The sequence below is a fragment of the Lissotriton helveticus genome, chromosome 2_2 (assembly GCF_964261635.1).
Source record: "Lissotriton helveticus chromosome 2_2, aLisHel1.1, whole genome shotgun sequence".
Taxonomy (NCBI): Eukaryota; Metazoa; Chordata; class Amphibia; order Caudata; family Salamandridae; genus Lissotriton; species Lissotriton helveticus.
In genome coordinates this window covers 148542310-148564844 of record NC_136060.1, presented here as the reverse complement: position 1 = coordinate 148564844, position 22535 = coordinate 148542310, and the positions used below count along the sequence as shown (strand labels likewise).

The 22535-nt window shown below is 43.0% G+C and overlaps 1 protein-coding gene and 1 pseudogene across 3 annotated transcripts in view; one reads left to right on the top strand and one right to left on the bottom strand.

Moving 5' to 3' along the window:
* GABRA4 (gamma-aminobutyric acid type A receptor subunit alpha4) overlaps positions 1-22535 on the bottom strand; it is a 621559-nt gene that overhangs the window by 126100 nt on the left and 472924 nt on the right. The gene's annotated exons all lie outside the window — the stretch shown is intronic.
* LOC144821335 (translation initiation factor eIF2B subunit beta pseudogene) lies at positions 1328-2483 on the top strand (annotated as a pseudogene).

The window sequence follows — 22535 nt, the reverse complement described above, 5'->3', positions numbered from 1 at the left end:
GTGACAAAATCCCTCAGTCAGCAAGCAGCTGCTCCACAACGCATATACAACTGTGAAATCTAAATAGGCTTGGTGCAATCCTACCACCCTGATGGCGATGGTGTAATGTTACCCAGTAGAGGAATCTGCTGCATCAACAGCGATAAGCTGCTTGCGCGACAGAAAATACTGCAGCGTGGATGGAGAATCAGTTGGCGCACGTATAAATACGGCGAGTGGGAATCCTTCAGCTTGATGGAGTACTTGCAAAGTCAACCCTGGAGGGAAAACGGGAGTCCCACCAAGATCTTCATCCAGCCCTTAGTTGCTGGAATGCAAGTCAAAAATCCTCAGTTGGGAAAGACAGAATGCTGTTGTCAAAGACGGCTTCACCTCGTCCAATAGATGCCGGACAAGGTCTCAGTAAAGCTGTCTTTTAGCGGGAAAACTCCAAGCTAGAGAAATTTTAATTTTTGACCAAGAGAAGGCCCCTTGACAGCTGGAAACTTTCATGCCTCACTCATTGCAGATTTCTTCCTTTGACCCCTATTAACTTTTATGGAACTCGGATTCTTCAAGTGGGGTAAACTTGCAGGCTTCATTCTAAGAAGGAGCGAGAGAGTGGTTTTGGTGGGTGTCAGGAAAACTGGCCGTCTGCGTGTTCCCAGAGTGTGCGAGGTTGTAAGGTAGTCAAGGTCGGTGCAAGACAGGTCAGGGGAACAAAACCAGCTGAAAATAGTCCCTGGGTAGACAGAGATGAGGATCTCTGGTCAGGTACAATGTAACAAAAGTCCTGTGCACACGAAAGTGGTACGTAGTACTCAGGTGAGAACCAGCATTAGAGAGGTTCTTTGAGCGAAGTAATATACTTTGACAGAGGGTTTTTTGAAGAAAAAGTTGTAATTTATCGGCATTGAAAATCAGTACAAACAAGAGCACAAAAGCCGACACGTGTTTCGTCACACCGTGTGCGGGTGGTGACTCATCAGGGCTGGGAAGGAAAAGAGAAAAGGGGGTAAAAGGTACAAGATATTAGGAGCTGTGGGCATAGAAAATGTGACTAGGGGGGTAGCATGAACGTACGGTGTACGGTGGAGACCCTATATTAGAAGGAGTGAGCATATAGGGCAAACCACGTAGAGATTATGCCAATTCTCTTAAAGAAATTATAAAATTGTAAATAGGTATAAAAGAAAATAAAATTATAATAAAGGAGATAGGTGTGAAAGGAGAGTAAAAAAACGTGGTGCTGTGAATAGTGTATAGGTGACATTGGTGCTACAAATGGATACTGAGAAGTGCTTATGATGCGCTGACAGTAGTGAAGTGCTTTAGAGTTTTATTTTGCCAATATGCCGCCTACAGGGGAACGGGGTCCGGAGCTGTCTGAACGAATTGATGCCTTCGTGGCGCGGCTGAAGCGTGAGGGCAGCCGGCCGAGCTCGGAGGAGACCGCGCGGGAGACGGGGGCTCTTCTACGGAGAATCATTGCCCAGGAGCGATGGGGGAGTGCAGGTGAGCTAATCGACATAATCCACAAAGAAGGCCGGAGGATGACGGCGGCACAACCATCTGAGACCACAGTGGGCAACATGGTGCGCAGGGTGTTGAAAATAATCCGTGAAGAATATGGCAGACTCCGTTGTCGCAGTGAGGAGACGGATCAGCAGGAGTCACTTCATAAACTATTGACAGCTGGTGGGCCTAGTGAGGATTTTAACATCCCATACCCCCTGTTGAAGGCGAATGTAATTGAAGCAGTCAATGAGCTGCTAATAGAACTTGAGGGGACAATAGATAACATCGCAATGCAGGCTCTAGAACACATCCACTCCAACGAAGTGATAATGACCATTGGCCGATCTCGTACTGTAGAGGCTTTCCTGTTGGAGGCTGCACGAAAGCGTAAATTCCATGTCATTGTAGCAGAATGTGCACCATTTCGTCAGGGTCATGAAATGGCTTTGCGGTTGTCCGAAGCAGACATCGAAACCACAGTCATAACAGATGCAGCTATCTTTGCTGTTATGTCGAGGGTGAATAAGGTTATCATTGGGACAAAAACAATTCTGGCCAATGGAGCTCTGAGAGCTGTGGCTGGGACCCACACACTGGCTTTGGCAGCCAAGCACCACTCCACCCCCCTAATTGTCTGTGCTCCCATGTTTAAACTCTCGCCACAGTTTCCTAATGAAGCAGATTCCTTCCACAAGTTTGTGTCCCCACAGGAGGTGCTCTCCTTCTCTGAAGGTGATATCTTGTCCAAGATTAGTGTGCAGTGCCCAGTATTTGACTATGTTCCTCCAGAGCTCATAACTCTCTTCATTTCCAACATTGGAGGCAATGCTCCATCATACATCTATCGGCTGACGAGTGAACTGTACCATCCTGGTGACCATGAGCTGTGACCGAGGCACAGATGGCATCTCTGCTTTAGAGAAACGAGAACAAACTCGGGACCTACTGAAAGTCATGATAAACTAAGCTTTACAAATAAGAGCCAAACTAAGTGTAGTGTAGTTCCTATTATCCCAATAGGCTCTGCACATTGGAATAATATCTTCAATAGTATAGACGTAGGACAGAGGTTAACTAGGTCTTCTACTGACGATATTAGACTTAAGTTTTGTGTGCCAGCTAGCTCAGAGTTCACTAGAAACTTTCTCGAATAGGCGAGGAGGAGTTTAACCTCCCTGGATAGACAAGAAGGGATTTAGTTTCTGACTACCATAGAACATGACAACTTTGCTCTTCGTAATCAAGAGTATATCTCCAGAGTCGTGTGAAAACAAAAGACAACTATTTTACTCAGTCAGTACGTGCATACTTAGTTCCACCAGATTGTAGAGAAAGAGGAGATGGGCGTGTTCAATAAAAGGTGTTATTTATTGATCAGTCTATTTTTCTCATACAAGAGAAATGAATCGCTACAGTTGCAATACTTAAGGTTAAGTAAAGTGCATACAGTAAAAGCAGGATTATAAAATAATACTGTAAAAGCATTGATATGGTTTCTTAGCCATATGATACTTTAAAATGGATAAAAGATATACATACATATTTACATTGACTAATCGTACTCAACTGGTGCTTCTAACTACGCCTACCCCGGTGTACCTGACCTAAGCCTAATACGTGGGAGGGAGTAAGTAAGTAGCAGTTTAAGTTAAGTTTGTTTTGCCAAGAATCTGACTCAAGAATTCTCTGTAAGGGGTTAGTCAGTTCAGTACCTGGGATTTAGAAGGCAGGAGGGCTGGTATCTCTGTCTCAGGACTCGGTATCCCAGTCACCCGCAAGGGCAAGTTGGAAACGCTGGAAGCTGGATTTCTCGGCAGGAGAAAAGGCAGCGTCTTTCTCAGCGCGTCAAGAGGGAGGGGCAGCGTCCGTGGGCTTCCTGCATCAGCTGGGCTCTCCGGCAAGTAGTCACTGCTCCAAGCTCATCACCACCGTGTCTTTACTTAGGGTAGTGTCGGTATATTTATACCTGAGAGGTGCCGGGTTTGACGTAAGGATGCACATAAGACGTCAATTAAATATGTCATTAAGAACTGGTCGTTCTTACATTCTTTACAGGAGTTCTTGAACGAAATCAAAACAATAGCAGCGGGGATTTCCCAGGTTTGCTGGAGGCTTGGTTTGTTTAGAGAACTCGGTGTGCTTTCTAGGGGGCTGGAGGAATAGTGCTTGCTTAATGTGACAGCATGTGCTATGACTGATTTATGAAACGGGTTTCTGTGCCGTTGTATGGATATTAGTGATTTATAACCGGACAAGGGTCAGAAATTGGAGTATCGATACAGGTCCCTATATAAACACACTACACCCACTCCACGAATTCATGTCCATATTTACTAACCTAATCAATAGTAAACATAACTAATAGTGCATGTGTATATCGAACCACCCCAAAATACATTTTTGTATTTTAAAAATAGGTATATTCGAAATACACGAAAACGAGTATAGGTACTGTATGCATTCAAGCAGTGTAATCATTCAAAAAAAGAGATGTACATATATATCAGCATGAATGATTTGCGAAATTACACATGAAATGGGTCTTAATACAGAAAAAAGGTGTGAGACCATCTCATCACATATAAATACAATTACTTGTACATAAGCTAGACGTTGAGGTAACGTATTGTCTCTAGAGTTCCTAAAAATAGAAGCTCTGTTCTCTAAGAATAGTTCTAATTTAAGCAGAAGATAAGTGCCGAAAGGTAAATATTTTGGGTTTGGGAAAAAAGTTTTCGTTTTTCAGTGAAGAAGGAAAAATTGTCAGTAGCTTTGTTTTTAAAGCCGAAGGCCAAATTCAGAGTTCAGGGAACGCTGTGTGCAATCTTGCTCAAAGTCATTCTCTCTGTTCTGGTGAAAACATCATTTCAGACAGACTCTCGAAAAAACAGTCTACCGCTTCTGGTGAAAGTTCGACCAAGTTGGAAAATGTCGCTACCATGCAGTCATGCGCATGTTTGCTTTCAGTGATGTTCAGATCAGTACTGCTTACAGTAGGTCGTACCTGGTTGATGCTGCCCTCATCCTGTACTTCACTACCCTTCAATCGTAGTGGTGAAGTCTCCACGAATGCCGTCATCAGGATAGGTAGCCGCTGGGGACAGCACAATGCATGAGCCTTTACTCGACCCAACAAAGTATCTGCATCCAATGGTACTTCTGATTGTAGTGTAAGACATGTGTCCAACACGCATTCCTCGCCGCACAGCATGCAACTTAATACAGGTAAGACACAATTCTGCCATATGGGTCTGAACGAAAGAAACCAGGTCATATTTAGATCTCTTAGCCGGGCTAATCCAAGGACTTTAGTTATGCGGTCCCGATAGCGTATAGCTAGGATCGTTTCTTCCATTGTTGCTGGAGTCTTGTCTGTGACATGGCTTGCCATAACGAAGCAAGAGTAGCAAAAATAGGATGCCTGCTACGAGTCCCAACAGAAGAGGAAGTCCGCCAAAGATGGAATGGACGAAATTTGGAAAAATACCCAGGACTGCTTTGAATGGTGTTAACAGTCCCGAAAAAACGGTCTTAAATACACTTGCGATACCATTTGTATCGGAAATATTTAAGATTTCGTTTAGCATTTCTGCGAAGTGTAGGGGGCAATTTGTTGATAACAATGCATGTATCTCCCCCGTTGTCCTTGCAACTTGGGGATCATATGTTTCTTCTGGTGACGTCAAGTGAACTGGCGTCTGTAGGAGCACAGTCTTCATTCTGCTTAAAGTATCAATTCGAATAGAAGAGATATTCAAACTGGGCCAAATTTTTCCCTCCCTGTCTGGAGTTTCATTTGGGAACAATACTCGTTCACAGCAAGTGACCATGGAACTCACGCTAACTAGATAAGGTTTTCCTGGCAGTAAGCCACAACATCTTTGATCTACAATTAGAATGTAACTCCCGTTAGAAAGTCTTCTAAAGAATGGTTCTATTTTTGTTGCAGGTGTGCCGAGCTGGTGACATGAAAGGTTATTTGAAGTTCCCTCACAGGCCCCATGTAAACTTATACCCTGACACAGAAGTATACCACTTAGTGATTTTTCACAATTGTTACCACTAAGAAATACACTCTGTCCTGTATTACTATAACATGTGTGTGTATAAGGCAAGTTCCATGTTGACTTAATGTATCCTTTACCCAACCTTTCATACTGGCCTGCCTGTATATATTTCTGGCAGTATCGAAATTGGAAAGTCGTTATCGGAATAGTTATGATTCCATGTATTATCCATTCAATGACAGGTCGTTCTGACATTGTCAATGGTAATCTCTCAAGTTTTTCAATGCTCAGAATTGTATACTCTGCACCCTTTTGTGCCAAGCTGATTTGTGTATAAGTAAGGTTAAAGATAGTGAATAGTGACGTTGTGTTGATTAAACGCCAAGGCACGTAGCCTGAACGCAGATTTTGTAACGTCCAGCCAAGCTGTACAATAGAACGCAATTGGGACTGACCGTGTTGTAACATCAGTAAGTCTTGTTCTATTATATCGATTGCAGATGATACAATACTGTCCAGTGAATACATTCTGGAAGACAGAGTCATTAACCCATTGTCCACAACAGAAAGCGATTTTTCCAAATTAACACGGTCAATTTCCCGTATTTTCTCTGCTGTTTCAATTTGAGTTACTTTCCAAGCTTCGTTGTAAGCTGCATATGTAGAGGCCGCTATGAAACGTTTTTGGCGCTGTTTGCATGGTCCCATAATGAAATCACGCAAGTCAGCACCCTCTTTAATTAAAGTCAAGTGTTGCTTAATTTCTGCCAGTGTGGATGTTCGTAGCCATTCGAGGCAGAGTTTCCCTACACTGTATGTAGTTATAATCCCTGGATGTTGTCTCTGGGAGTATCTAGGGTCTGGCCTGGTTATTGTGAACCCCTGTTTTTTGTTCAGGAATCTATCTTGACAGTTATTTGTGTCTGTGGGCCAGATCAACCATTTTTTCCAATCAGGATGTGTTCTGTTTTGGTTTAAAATATGGGATACGTCTATCTCAACATCTGTAGTGCTATTACTGTCGCGTGTTGGTTTTGGAATAGACGGTTTGTTTAAGTCTTTAATTTTGGCTAGGCCAAGACAGGTTGTCTGTTGAATTGTATCATTCAAAAATATAATTTGTTCTGGGATGATGCAGGCTCTAAATAATGATTCTATACCTTGCACTTGCCAATCTTTTGTACCCCAGATCGTTTTTGTTTCAATATTTTTGTTCCAGAAATCAAAACCGAGGGGCATATTATCAAGGGGGTTTATCTCATATTTTTTGGCTTTAAAAGCCAAGAAAGCGGAGATAAAATTATCTCCCTATTACCTAGCTGTCGCTAAACACCAGTTAGCGACAGCTAGTAGGAGATAGCGACCATCTTGGGCCCCACTTTGCATGTCAGTGATATTTATCACTAATTACATGCAAAGTGGGCGTGCCAAGATGTTAGCGACTGGAAACAGTCGTTAACATCGCTATCTCCTATTACTAACTTTTGGAGATATTCGCGCTAATCGCGAATATCTCCAAAAGCTAACACCTGCCCTGAGCAGTTCTTAGCCATGTTATCCAATGGGGTAATACCAAGGTTTATCTGCGATAAAAATCGCCGCAGCTCAGCGGTAAAATTTCGTCTCTAACCAAGCAATAGCGATAATTATCGCTATTGCTTGGTAAAATGCCCCCAAATGTTTTCATTTTTTCAAAAAATGTCTCTGAATAGATCAATTTTGTGTTTCTAAGCATGTTTTTCATTCCTGTCTTATTTAACAGTCTAAAATAAAACGTTTCTGCATTACTTGTGTTAAACCCTGAGAAGTATGAAAATTTATCATAAAATGTATTTGAACTTCCTTTTGGTGGAGTTGCACAATGTTCCCATTGGTTATAATATAAAACATTTCTAGGTTGAGCTGATTTATGCAGATAATGGTTACCATAGTGGTTATAACAATACATCTGGTTATAATTAGATGAACCTTGTAAATAATCATGTCCTGTGAATTTAGCTGACATCACTAGATCCGACATCATATTATTAATACTGTCAAAGTCCCAATCATCAGCGAATGTGCTCGGTTTTACAAAGTCACTCAATGAAATCTTGAATTGATGAGGATACTTCAGGAGCTCTACCGGACCATAGATTTCGTAATCAGTTTTGTCCCATGCTACCCCACCGGGTATAGGATTGGCTGTGAAGTTTACTGAAGAAAGTTCTCTTTTCTCGATGTGTGAAAACTTGTGTGGTTTCAGGACCAAGTTGATATTCTGACTTGCTGTGTCCATTGTAACATATTTTCCCTCAATGAAATGTCCCAAGCATAGTACCATGATGAGCCAAAGTATGAGGATGAATACTCCTAGTGCCACCCAAAGTTCAATCCATGGAGAAATCAGATAGGTTTCTTTTAGTTGATGAAAGAGTTCCTTTGTTTTGTTTTTAAAAGTTTTTGTTGTTGGTTGTTCCTCAGGTTCACTCGGATCTTCAGAAAAATCATCGAAGTTGATGAAGTAGCCTGATGCTGTTCTGTCAATTGTTTCAATTGCTTCTGGATTCTTTTTTGCTTTTTGAATTTTCTTTGTTTCATTAGCATAGTCTGAGATTACATCATTGTAGACTGGTGTTTCTTGATGTAAGATTTTGATTTGGGTTTCAAGAGGTTTAAGTTCCATGGCATTGTTGCATAGTCCTTGTTGATTCACTGTAGGTTTATCAATTGTGATTAGTCTCTCAGTTTGAACCTCTGTATTTGTAGCAAACTTTGGTGTTCTACTACTTCTTGGGAGTCCACTTGGCCTACTACTTATTATCGGCCACATGATTGTGGTTTAACCAGGTCGATGGATACAACTCGGTTCTCCTTTTTACCATCAAGGGGCGGTAATACCACTGATCTTGTCCCGTTGACAGACAAGACAGGTACTGCTTTTCTGTAAGAAGGCCCAAATTCCTTCTTTACCGCGATCTTCTCTCTGACCAGATCCCCGAATTTTGGAATCCAGACCGTCCTTGCTGGGACAGGTGGTTTCTCTTCAGTGGCTGTTGGCTGTTGCTTCAAATTTATGTTGCTCAGGTCTTTTCTTTTTTTGTTTAAGTCCTGTAAAATAGCCAAACGATCTTTAATATCAAAGCATTTTTCTTTAACCACTGAAGTTTGACTATCGAGGTCCTGGATTAACATTCTAGTTCCAAACAATAGTTCGTACGGACTGAGACCTCTCAGAGAATTTCTTGGCAGATTATTAAGACTACGTTGGACACTTATTAAATGTTTGACCCACCCAGCTCCCGAACCTAATACCTTTGCCGTTATAGACTGCTCTATGCCTTGGTTTTTTCTTTACACCATCCCGTTTCCCTCAGGAAGGAAGTGATAAGATTCCCGCAATGTAATGCCCATGCTGGCCATACACCCCCCATAAGCTCGAGAGCTAAAGGCAGGGCAATGGTCAGAATGTAGCATGCCCGATGCGTATATGCCATTATAGACTCGCAAATCTTTTTATAACAGTTCAGACATCAGCCGAGAGCTGGGGTCTACATTTTAAGTGATGATAGTCTCAAATAATATACATTGGGACGCATGTTTCATGTTTAATCATGCGAATAGATCGCTTTATGCTTTCTATTATGTGTTCTGGCACTACCTCGGCCGGTTCACCACTGCGATCTCTGTTGCAGTTTTCAAAATTTTTTGCAAATTTGTGATTATCCACGCTCATCCCCGGCCACCAGTATTCTGATTTTAATTCTGTCAAAGATTCTTTGATCATCTGATGCCTTAAACCTAATCCCATATGTGCTTCTTGTATTAAGAAGCCTCTCCTGTTCCTGTTTGGAATTACCCTATCCCCCACTCCAGGGATTTGAGCAAAAGGAACGGAGTTCGCATCGATTATGTATGTATAATTGAGTGGATAGGTGATGGGTAGCGCTGAGCAGTCGCCTTTTGATGACGTTTTCACCGCCAACATTGTTTCCCCGTCAACGTATTTTCCTGAACGCTTTTTTGTAGCTACGGGAGCCGATGTAGTTGCTTCCGCTGTGGCTGTCTCAGCCAATAAATTCCCTGCAGCGTGAACGCCATCACGCTGATGACTCAATGAATGTATCACGTGAGTCTTTGGTAGTTCTTTCTGCAAAAGAACTACTTGTTCCCAAAGCGATTTTTGCTTTATTGTGGCACCTGTGTCATCTTTGTAACTGTTTTGAACCCATTTCTGCAAGTCTTCGTTGTATGATTTGACGCAGGAATGTGAATCGCACACTATCAGTGTCGGGAATTCGCGATCGGCAATATTGAGCGCCATTTTTAAAGCTATTAATTCAGTTTGATGACCTGAATTGTCTTTTACAGATTGTGACATCGTTACTAGTGGCATCAATTTACGTCCGCGCCACCGGCATTTGACAACCTCGCATGTAGCGTTGTAGGCTTGTTTTCCCCAAACTGAGGGTTCTGCATAACTGTTTGTGTATATTACGCAGGCGTAAAGTTGTATGGGCAGAATGTCACTAGGCAGAGGGTATTCTCTTTCATATTCTAGATTTTTTCATTTTTTCATTTCCGGGTCAAAATAGTATTTCACTCTGTCTGTAGCAAGAGAATCTTCCCATTGTATCCATTTTGGATTTAGTGCCATAGTAGGTAAATTACATGGGCTTGTTAATGCCTCAAAGGCCGATTCTGCTGTTCTGACTGTAATCTGTCTGCCGTCAGCTTGGTATTTTTCTCTTGCTACAGCTGTTTGAACCGCATGAACAATGTTTTCCTTAATGCTGAATGTTTTTCAGCTTCTGTGTACAAATGTGATTTGTAAGCTATTGGTACCGTTTCTCCCTCATTAGAGGTTAGGTATGTGAATCCGCATCTTCCTGGGATGACCCGAATCACAAGGTTGCGTGTGTTATCGCGTGTTTGCAATTTTGTTTTAACTAACATGTCTGTTTGTAAAGATCTCAAAATTTCTGTATGTTTTTGAGTCCAATTGATTCTTTTAAAATCTGGTTTTATTAGTTCGTAGAGAGGTTTAACCCTCTCTGCATAATTTAGAATGTAAGTTCTTCCGAAATTCAGGAAACCTAGAATTGATTGTAAGTTTTTCAGCGTTCTTGGTGCTTGGATTACGGCACATTTCTCCAAGAAATTGTCTGCCAGGCTTTTGCCTTCACTTGATAGTTCATATCCTAAAACAGGACAGTTAGATGAGCAATTCTTGACTTTTTGAAGTTGAATTTGTAACCCTCTGCTGCGAACCCAAGTATTATGGTGTTCACTCTTTTCAAGTGAGTATCCAAGTCATCATCTGTTAGATAGATGTTATCGACATAAGATAATGCCTCATCATCATACAGTTGTAATAACTCTGTTACTCTTGCTGAGAATAATCCTGGGCTGTTCTTGAACCCCTGTGGCAAACAACAGAAATTTTTCTGTGAGCCATTTATTGATAAAGCGGTCAAATATCTGCTTTTGGGTGCTATATTTTGACAAAAGAACCCATTAGAAATGTCTAATGTTGTTTTGTATTTCTTGCGCACTATGCTATTCATTAGTGCTGCACTGTGTGAGTTTTGTACTGCAAAGGTTTTGCAACATGAGTTAAGGTGTCTGTAGTCCAAAACTAGACGATATGAATCGTCTGGCTTGGAGACAGGAAACAAAGGATTGTTCATTTGTAAGGTGCAGGTTTCAATCACCCCCTGGTATTCAAGTTGATCTAAGATCTCCCTGACCTGTTTTTTAGCTTCTTGCTTAATTGGGTACTGTCTTTGTGCAGTTGGTTGAGATTTTAACTGGATTTTGTGAGGAGGTGAGTCCTCATCCCATCCTACGTGGTTTTTATATAAAGCAGGAGCTTGGGCTACTGCCCACTTTCTTGCAAGTGTATATTTTTTATGTATTGGAATGTGATTTGAGAAGGCAGGCATAATCATTTCTTCGCCATGAGGGCACTCCCTGACAAACTCTGGTGGCCAGTCTTTTTCAGCTAAAAGGATGTCATAGCCTTTGGAGAGGTTATCCCAAAATAGACCCCTTATTTTCCTAGTCTTACCTCCCTCTATACTTAAAGTTATTTCATATATTTTATGAGGTTTGCTAACTCTGGTGTCTGCAGTTTCCACCTGAATGTATTCATTCGTGTCCACTGTCTCCAGATGATTCATCAGGATCTTGCGAGCTATGCTCACTTCTGCTGCGCTGTCTAGCATTGTTTGAGCCCACTCTCCGTTTTTCAGCTGTGTCCTCAGTATCCTCGGCATGTTTCATTACTTTAATACTGGCTACCTTCTTCTTTGGAAATTGTAACTTTTTATTTTGATGAGCAGGTTCCTTGTCTTTGGACTTGACGTGCTCTTCCCTGTGTTCTGACCGTCCTCTTTTTTCCGATTTCTGCGAGGAAGTCTGAAAAGATCGAGATGGACGTGTATCAATATCTTGATATCTATCAGGTTTCTTCAAATTATCCCTATTTCTAAGGTTGTACTTTTTCTCAGAGGGCTCCCTCTGGGGAGACTTGTGTCCTTGGTCCGGAGATCTCTCTCTCCGCCGAGGAGACCTTCCTCTGGACTGGAATCTTTTTTCTTTGGGAGTGGACTGTTTATTTCCATCCCAGCTCTTTTTTGGAGTGTTTAGATTATTTTTAATAAATACCTTCTCAGGATTTTCAGTTAGTTGGGGTTTCACTGGTTTTCCACCCAAACTATCTCTTCCTAGTTCTTCATAGGATTTTTCTATGATTCTGGCAAGTTCAAATGGTTGTTCTGCTATATCTGTTTCTTTCAGTCTTTGGTGGATCGCCACAGTTGCTGCTTTCCCCTTTATGTTGGCTAGTAATATTGCCGAGACCTGCTTGAAGTCTTTCAGTAATTTCATACCCAGGGTTAAAGCGGGTTCTGGACCGTATTCATTTTGAATCTGTTTTAACACCTCTGGTATTACCGCCATGGACGGAACACCATGTGTTTTTGTGTAAATGGAAGCAAAGACTGTGCCCCAAGTGTCACACAGTCTTCCACATGTGGTGCGATCCCCATTGGAAGACAGATAGTCAGAATTCTGTGTTTCTCAGTAGGGGTAGTATCCGGAAATACTGCCTCTATTTGAGTGATTTTTTGTGCTAACCAGAATGGAATTTGTTCCCTTTTAATGGGTACTTTACCTAGACAGGACTGTATGTTCTGTGGTGTGATCTTATTTGTGTTTCCCTGATGAGGGGTCAGCTGTGGAATTTTAATAGATGGTTGGACTGTTGAAGTCTGCATTATATATTGGACTAATTGTCTGTGTATTTTAATCAGTTGTTTTAGTTGTACTAAAAGTTCTGGTATTGACATTTTTTCAATGTCTGGATGGTGGTGTGTAGCTGGCTAGAACCGGCCACGTTGCTCTTGGTCTACCTAGTGGACCGAGCCTGGTGATGTGATCATTATGTTTTAGGGCGCCTTTAAACCAGAGCAGGTGCTCTTGGTATTTTAATGGGATGTCCACCTCCTCGAAAGGACTGTACTCATCCGGTGGTTCCTCTATTTTGTAATAGTGGAACTCCTTTGTTACAGCGTTTGCTGCTGGAAAGTTTATCCATAAATAGAATACGTCTGTCTGCCGATATTCATGTGCCTCAATTACAAATATGACTGTACCACCTCTCGATGTCAGTCCATTTTCTATAAGTTTTAAAGTTATAGTTTTTCCTATGCTGACCGGGATGAGTATTGCATCCGGGTCTTGCTGTAGGAGACTTGTGTCATCCGCTAGGAGTTGAGCTGCTATTCTAGCTGCCTCCCTTTCTTCTTCATTGTCTGACATTTTACTGACAAGAAGATGTTGCAGATCAGGTTTCCACGGAAACAAAGATTAGGTGCACAATATCTTGCAACACTGTATCCTTCAACGTTGAATAAACCAAAAACCGTACATAGGAGTCTCCTCCTACTAAGTTTGGCGGATTTTAACCTTTGACCCACTCCAGACGTCTTTGGAGTATTTATGGGAGAAAGGGTCTGTGTGAAAAGCACGACTGAGTTAGTCCAATGTCTTGCGTTAGTTTTATCGCCTTACCAAAACGTTGGGCGCCATGTAGTGTAGTTCCTATTATCCCAATAGGCTCTGCGCATTGGAATAATATCTTCAATAGTATAGACGTAGGACAGAGGTTAACTAGGTCTTCTACTGACGATATTAGACTTAAGTTTTGTGTGCCAGCTAGCTCAGAGTTCACTAGAAACTTTCTCGAATAGGCGAGGAGGATTTTAACCTCCCTGGATAGACAAGAAGGGATTTAGTTTCTGACAACCATAGAACATGACAACTTTGCTCTCCCTAATCAAGAGTATATCTCCAGAGTCGTGTGAAAACAAAAGACAACTATTTTACTCAGTCAGTACGTGCATACTTAGTTCCACCAGATTGTAGAGAAAAAGGAGATGGGCGTGTTCAATAAAAGGTGTTATTTATTGATCAGTCTCTTTTTCTCATACAAGAGAAATGAATCGCTACAGTTGCAATACTTAAGGTTAAGTAAAGTGCATACAGTAAAAGCAGGATTATAAAATAATACTGTAAGAGCATTGATATGGTTTCTTAGCCCTATGATACTTTAAAATGGATAAAAGATATACATACATATATACATTGACTAATCGTACTCAACTGGTGCTTCTAACTACGCCTACCCCGGTGTACCTGACCTAAGCCTAATACGTGGGCGGGAGTAAGTAAGTAAGTAGCAGTTTAAGTTAAGTTTGTTTTGCCAAGAATCTGACTCAAGAATTCTCTGTAAGGGGTTAGTCAGTTCAGTACCTGGGATTTAGAAGGCAGGAGGGCTGGTGTCTCTGTCTCAGGACTCGGTATCCCAGTCACCCGCAAGGGCAAGTTGGAAACGCTGGAAGCTGGATTTCTCGGCAGGAGAAAAGGCAGCGTCTTTCTCAGCGCGTCAAGAGGGAGGGGCAGCGTCCGTGGGCTTCCTGCATTAGCTGGGCTCTCCGGCAAGTAGTCACTGCTCCAAGCTCATCACCACCGTGTCTTTACTTAGGGTAGTGTTGGTATATTTATACCTGAGAGGTGCCGGGTTTGACGTAAGGATGGACATAAGACGTCAATTAAAGATGTCATTAAGAACTGGTCGTTCTTACATTCTTTACAGGAGTTCTCGAACGAAATCAAAACAATAGCAGCGGGGATTTCCCAGGTTTGCTGGAGGCTTGGTTTATTTAGAGAACTCGGTGTGCTTTCTAGGGGGCTGGAGGAATAGTGCTTGCTTAATGTGACAGCATGCGCTATGACTGATTTATGAAACGGGTTTCTGTGCCGTTGTATGGATCTTAGTGATTTATAACCGGACAAGGGTCAGAAATTGGAGTATCGATACAGGTCCCTATATAAACACACTACATAAGGAATGGCCTTGGTGTGCTGTAGCCCATTCTGGACGCACTGTAAATTATGGACAGAAGTGTCTATTTATTTTTCTTGTATGCATCTCAGATTACTTGAAGTGCATTTCCCAAGATGAGAACAAATCCACAAACCAAATCACGGAATAAGTTAAAAATGGCACTTCCAGGCAGAGCGTTTTAACAAGAGAAAGGGGGAAGGAGGGGCTATTTTGGAATGAGTCATTCCGAAGCATCAAGTGTGCTAACAGCAGTACATAGACAGAATTGCACCCTGGAGTGGCTCTTTTGACAGTATACACAAACAGGTAACCATTTCAAGATGTCACCCACAAAAATAATGATACTGAGAGTCTATCTACAAAAACCATCAGGAACATACCTAGAGGTAAAAAACAGAAACTGATATAATTATAAGCGGCCTAAACAGGCGCAGCGTGACATGGAAAGGAAAGGGGTCCATAGAAATAGTCGGCATTGACAGGTAAGGTAATATATACGGCACCGAAATAAGTAAAATGCACAAAATGTCCTACGCGACCATTAAAGGTTCCACGTGCTCAAGTATAATTCGTTACACTGTGCATGTCAATTACTGACGGTGAAATGCAATTGGACGAAGCTCTGGGGAAAGGAATGTAGTGTGAGGAAAAAGTAAATATCTTCATGAGGAGCTAAGGTAGAGCAATCATGCAAGTACTCTCAATACAGAAAACTAACATGTTGCACTAGGCTAATATTAGGCAAAATCGGAAAATGCGAAAGTACACATTGTCACCGGTAACATCGGGCCGTCATTAAGCAGACTCGGAAAACACATATTATACCCAAAAAGACGTATTAATACATTAAAAAAACAGTATGCACAGGTCGAATGCTGATAAACATAACAGGAATGTAAATGATAAAAAGGATGAGGGCCTGTTCATAACTGAGTATAACATACATAGTAATCATGTATATAACATTTTGGTTAACAAAGTCTCTCGTGGGGTATACCACGCTCTTTTTACAGCAGGTTTCAGCAGTTTGCGTGGGTAACCTCGATCCCTTAGTTGATCACAAAACATCGACGCATGGGCCATGAAATCCTCTTTGCGTGCACAATTGCGTCGGATTCTTAATAGTTGCCCGTAAGGGAGATTATTTTTTAGATTGTTGGGGTGGGAACTCTGATAGTGCAGCATAGTGTTCCTATCAGTCGATTTGCGGTGTAGTATTGTGGTCAATCTTTGATTTTCTTCAAAAGCTTCAACATCAAGAAATGTGAGTGTGAGCGACTCTTTGTCATCGTGAACTTGATGTCTGGGTGTCTCGTGTTCAACCATTCGTAAAACTGTGCTAATTGGTTCTCTGATCCACTCCAGACACACCATATTTAATCCATGTATCTGTACCACTGTGTGATACAATCACTGAAAGGATTGGTATTGTCAATGAACGGTTCTTCAAGCAAGGCCATGAACAGAATGCCCATCTCTGGTGCAAAAGAACACCCCATGGCTGAGCCTTTCACCTGCATGTAGAAAGTATTCTCAAATCGGAAGTAGTTAGGTTTTAATGCGAGTCGTGCCAGATCAAGAATAAACACTGTCGGCACTCGGTGTGGTCTTACACGTGTCTCAAGGTAAACCTCCATTGCTTTGAGGCCCTCATCTTGAGGGGTTTGTGTATATAAAGATGTGACATCGAATGACACTAGCCATTGTGAGTTGCTGTCAAATGCTTGTCCTTCAATTTTGTTTAGAAAGTCGGTTGTATCACGTAAGTATGATGGTGATTGATGAATGGCTTCAAAAAGATGTCCACATATTTAGCAACCGGCTCTAGTACTGACTGGCACCCGGAGACGATTGGTCTCCCTGGAGGATCCACCATGCTTTTATGAATTTTTGGTAAAAAGTAGATCACTGGGATGCGTGGATTTATTTTGTTCAGGAACTCATACTCCTTCGGTCCCAATATTCCTTCCTCCAGTCCCCATTTAAGTGTTTCTTTGACTTCCTCTTGAATGAGACGTGTCGGGTCTTCACTTAGTTGTCGATACCAGTCCTTATTCAGGATGTGCTTGTGAGCTTCAGCTACATACAGATTCTTGGCCCTACCACAAGGGCTCCGCCATTGTCGGCAGGTTTTATAATTACCGAATCTTCTTTCTGTAAACTCTTGATTGCTTCATTTTGTTGTTTTGAAATGTTCATTCTAGTAAACTGTTTTTGTTTCTCTAGATGACACATTGAGGACATGACGGCTTGTTCGAACGCCATTACTTGTTTCGGCATCAGATGTGGTGGAGGGGTAAAAGTTGATTTATTTTGCAAACCGGACGCTTCTTGGTTACCTTGGTATTATTTTCCTGCAAAGAATACCTTCAATCTGATCTTTCTAAACAGATCCAGTGTCTCTATTTTTAAATTTACAAAGTCTGTCCGTGTTGATGGAACAAATTTGATACCCAGCTCAAGGACCGATTTCTCTGCTTCTGTCAATGTTCTCGTTGATAAATTCACTATAGAAGTGGTTTTTAACTCTTGTAGTAATTCTTCCGCGTTTTTTTCATCTCCCATTGTGGTTGGGGTGGTTTGAAGCGTACTCTGTTTCTCGGGTCGCCTTGTTCTCAAAAAGGACCCTGTCTCTTTGATGGCCTCTCTCATGGATTTGTGTCACCAGACGAGTCTGAGGATGATGACTCAGAAAAGGTAGTGAACCGATTCTTTGATCTTACTTGATACTGAGTTAACGTTCTACGCGCTTCCACCTGTGAATAGTAGTCTTCCTTAAGATAAGGATAGACAGTTTCTATGTTGAAATTGTTGGTGTCTTTTTCGAATTTGTTTGTCTTGAAGTTGATTGTATTATCTCTAAATGCCAGTATTTCTTATTCAATTTTTTCCAACAACGCTTTGGCCTCGGCCTCCGTGTGGTTGTTTTTAATATCTGTGGTTAGAGCATCAAGTTCTTCAAGCTCCTTCTGGAAAATGCATGCTGAGGTTTCAATGGTATGAACCATTAAGTCGCGACTACACTTTGTGCTGATAAAGCTAAATCCCTTTTTGTATTCAGGATCTTCTGTGAAGACTACAGGGATATTTTTCACTTGCAGCCCCCACGGAATAGTGCCCGCTCGTAAGTGGGAAAGAAGGAAGTGGCCATGTAGCTCAGTCCTGATGTGCTTTTTGCTTAATTGTATAAGTTTTTCAGACTCATTTTGTTGTTTCGCTGCCGTGCTTAGAGATATGGAGGAGAAAGGGGAAGGATTAGACATTAGACTTTGAATGTGTGCCTCCGTGAATGAAAGGGTATCTTTTTCTGCCATTGTACGTGTTATAAGCAACAGAAGTCGATAATAACACTGCGGAACAACTCGTTAAAGGTTTTGTGGAAGCTTATTAATGCTCAAACCCACGCGGGCTAAGCCCGCTCTAATAACTTTAAACTGTAGGGGTTACGTCTGTTTCGGGGGCCCGGTAGGACTGCAATATTTTTTCAAAAAGGACTAACTGGCCACCAGTTTTGGAACTGCTAATTACTCATGCAGATTTGGAAATACAACGCATCACGTCATTGCATTTTACTTTCACTGTTGTATTGATTCAACTTGATTTCAAACATCCTTTCATTTTTTTAAAACATGAAAAGAATACCCATTTCATTCATTTATACATTCCTCATTAATAAATGTTAATAAACACATAAAAAACTGGACAATTCAAAAACTTAAACATGATGACAATCAATTCAAATCTAACGATTAATTCAAACAATTAGACCCAAAAAAAAAAGAACGTTTCTAAAAGTGGCATCCAAAGGCTATTAACTTCAAATCAGACTTTAAGCTGCAATTCAAATACATGGCCTAAATATTTCTCTGTCTGCTCCCAAACTAAAGTTAACATTTATTAAGTGAAATATGGTGTTAGTCTATGGGACTGTTGGACATGGACCTTCTTAGGGGAATTTACCCCAAATGTTTTCACTTTTTCCTCCAAGTCTTTGCTGACTCTATCCAAATGACCTTAGGAGTCTGGGCACCTTCCCACCATACTGCAGAGGAAAGGTGCATGCGCCCGACTCACCCACATTGGGAAGCGGGTGCGTATGTGATGGGTTTAGGTATTGTACCTTGTGTACTCTGTAACAGGTACACCACATACCGGGGCAGGTACAGCAATGGCTAGGAGCGGGATGAGTGTGCCACCTACTAAGTAGCATGTCAACAATACACCTGTTCCAGGTTGGCTTTACTGACACCTCAGCCAATCCCACGTGGGTCATCCCATACCATGAGGGCAGCCCCCAGGGAAGCCCTGAAGTGGGCAGGAGTGGTGGTAGACGTAAGGCCGGGTAGGCACATATAGATGTTCCTAGCCCAGGTAGTGAGGAACCACCCATGTGGTTTTTCCCCTGCATTGGATTTCATCTTTTCCTATGGGATACTCCTGGTGTGTTTCTAATTGTCTTGTGTGGCATCGGGCCCTGATTACATAGGATACCATTACATTTGTATTTGTAACGTGCATGTTCACCCATAAGCATCTTGGCTCTGAATAACAGATATTTATTGTGACCCAAACTCAATGGTGCTCATTTTATTGACCTCAGATGGATGAAAGGCTTAGTGAACCCGCTGGAATTTGAACCTGTGAGAATGAGGTTGTACACAGGCCCCTGCAATGGAGGCCTTAGTCGACTGAGCTGCCAGGCTCATCGCATCCTCAAAGCAGTGGGGAAGTGCGTGCACCATCCTACACAGGCTCGGAAGAGCCGCTGACACAGTGTTCAGAAACATGGGCTGATCTGCCAACACAGACCATGGAGCGTGAAGTTGTACACGGGGCTGTTAACCATGCGCCCAGCCTGCCATTCCAGTCCGGGGTGAGAGCATTGGCCCTTATGCTGTATCAAATAAGTGTCCAGCCTACTGTGGCAGGATATAAGATGTGCTCTGGTTCCTATGGCATTGTGGATAGGTACCCGATCTGCCATCGCGGGCTGGTGAGTGCATACCTGCATCCTCTGGTGTTATAACAGCTGTGGCAGGCCTGTGTCCGCGCTCGCACCCATGGTGCTAGTGGCAAGGTACCAGGCCCACTGTTGGAGGCCGGGTGTGCACAAATGCACCCATAAGGGGGTCGACCTGAATGCAACTGGCTCAGGCAGGGTGGTGAGCGCGCATCGCACCTGAGGTGCTAGGGCCTGGGTAAGCCCATGGCCCGTCCTTCAATCACTAACCAGTGTGTGTGCCTTGGCAGCTATCATGATTATAATCATGAGCCGCCTACCAGGACACACAGCTCTATGTACCTATGGTGCCTCTGATTGTGTGTGCCGCCTGTAATCGCAGGCTAGTGCGTGAGCACTGACACATGTATTAGGTAATTGCAAAAACAACAGTTAATGGACAGAATGCAGAAAAATGTCATACATTCACCCCAATACAGAGATCTGGGCCTAAATCTATCTTTTTTATGCTCACCATGCCATTCCAGTGTGAACTCAGCCATATGCAAATCAGTCTTGACCCTGTGCCCCATGGGAACAGTCCAGCCCGAACTGCCAAGCCAGGTCCTCCCTGGACTGGAAACAAGCATCTTAGGACCGGTTTCGGGCTTTCAGCCCTCATCAGCCAGGATAGCTTGATTCCAGTGGCATGGAGAGCACGGGATTCACGTCTGAGCATACCCGTCCCACTCGGGGTAACAAATACAAAAACAACAGCTGATGGACAGAATGCAGAACAATGTCATACATTCACCCCAGTACAGAGAACTGGGCCTAAATCCATCGTTTTTTTGCTCACCATGCAATTCCAGTTTGAACCCAGCCATATGCAAATCAGTCTTGACCCTGTGCCCCATGGGAACAGTCCAGCCCGAACTGCCAAGCCAGGTCCTCCCTGGACTGGAAACAAGCATCCGGGGACCGGTTTCGGGCTTTCAGCCCTCATCAGCCAGGATAGCTTGATTCCAGTGGCATGGAGAGCACGGGACTCACGTCTGAGCATACCCGTCCTATTCGGGGTAACAAATGCAAAACCAACAGTTGATGGGCAGAATGCAGAACAATGTCATACATTCACCCCAGTACAGAGATCTGGGCCTTAAACCAACGTTTTTTTGCTCACCATGCCATTCCAGTTTGAACCCAGCCATATGCAAATCAGTCTTGACCCTGTGCCCCATGGGAACAGTCCAGGACGAACTGCCAAGTCAGGTCCTCCTTGGACTGGAAACAAGCATTCTAGGACCGGTTTCGGGCTTTCAGCCTTCATCAGCCGGGATAGCCTGATTCCAGTGGCATGGAGAGCAGGGACTCACGTCTGAGAATACCCGTCCCACTCGGGGTGACAAATGCAAAAACAACAGCTGATGGACAGAATGCAGAACAATGTCATACATTCACCCCAGTACAGAGATCTGGGCCTAAATCCATCGTTTTTTTGGCTCACCATGCCATTCCAGTTTGAACCCAGCCATATGCAAATCAGTCTTGACCCTGTGCCCCATGGGAACAGTCCAGCCCGAACTGCCAAGCCAGGTCCTCCCTGGACTGGAAACAAGCTTTCTAGGACCGGTTTCGGGCTTTCAGCCCTCATCAGCCGGGATAGCCTGATTCCAGTGGCATGGAGAGCACAGGACTCACGTCTGAGCATACCCGTCCCACTCATGCTGAAAAATGCAAAAACAACAGTTGATGGACAGAAAGCAGAACAATGTCATACACTCACCCCAGTACAGCGATCTGGGCCTAAATCCATCGTTTTTTTGCTCACCGTGCCATTCCAGTGTGAACCCAGCCATATGCAAATCAGTCTTGACCCTGTACCCCATGGGAACAGTCCAGCCCGAACTGCCAAGCCAGGTCCTACCTGGACTGGAAACAAGCCTCCTGGGATCAGTTTCGGGCTTTCAGCCCTCATCAGCCAGAATAGCTTGATTCCAGTGGCATGGAGAGCACAGACTCACGTCTGAGCATACCTGTCCCAAAATAACGATGGATTAAACCCAGATCTGTGACTGGGGGTAAATGTTTTGCCAATGTGCAACATTCCCTCCATCATCTTGTGTGTTTTACATGTATTAGGTAAACCAGTGTCCAGTTTGCTGTTGCAGACTCAGTTGGGCACACTTACACCCCTGGTACTGGGGACTTTGTGCCCAACCAGCCATTGCAGGTTGTGTGTGCACTAGTGCACATGCACCCAGGTAGTGAGGAATACCTGTGTGTTTACATTACCTATAGGTTAACATGGGGAAGTGATCGACATCACTTGAGGCTGCAATAGTGGATTGCAGTGGAGAAACCTCATGATGCTTCCGATCAATGGATTCGCCATGCCAAACCCTTTCCAATGGTAAAGGGGGGTTTGGCATAATTTGCTTAGAAATGCCACTCATAGAATGTGGACATTTCTATTGGCTAAGAGTTTTGTGTGGACAACAGGGTCGGTGGAGCACATCTGTGCATTCCCCGCGTGACAGCCATAAACCATGGACCTCCCACATGAACAGCAGACCTTTGCCATTTGATGGCCAAATGGGATAGAATAGAGAGAGACTTTGACACGTATCCTCTAAGGGCCCCATTAAAGATTAAGATCTTCATTCAATGGCCCCATGGCAGACAGGCCTACAGTTTAGCG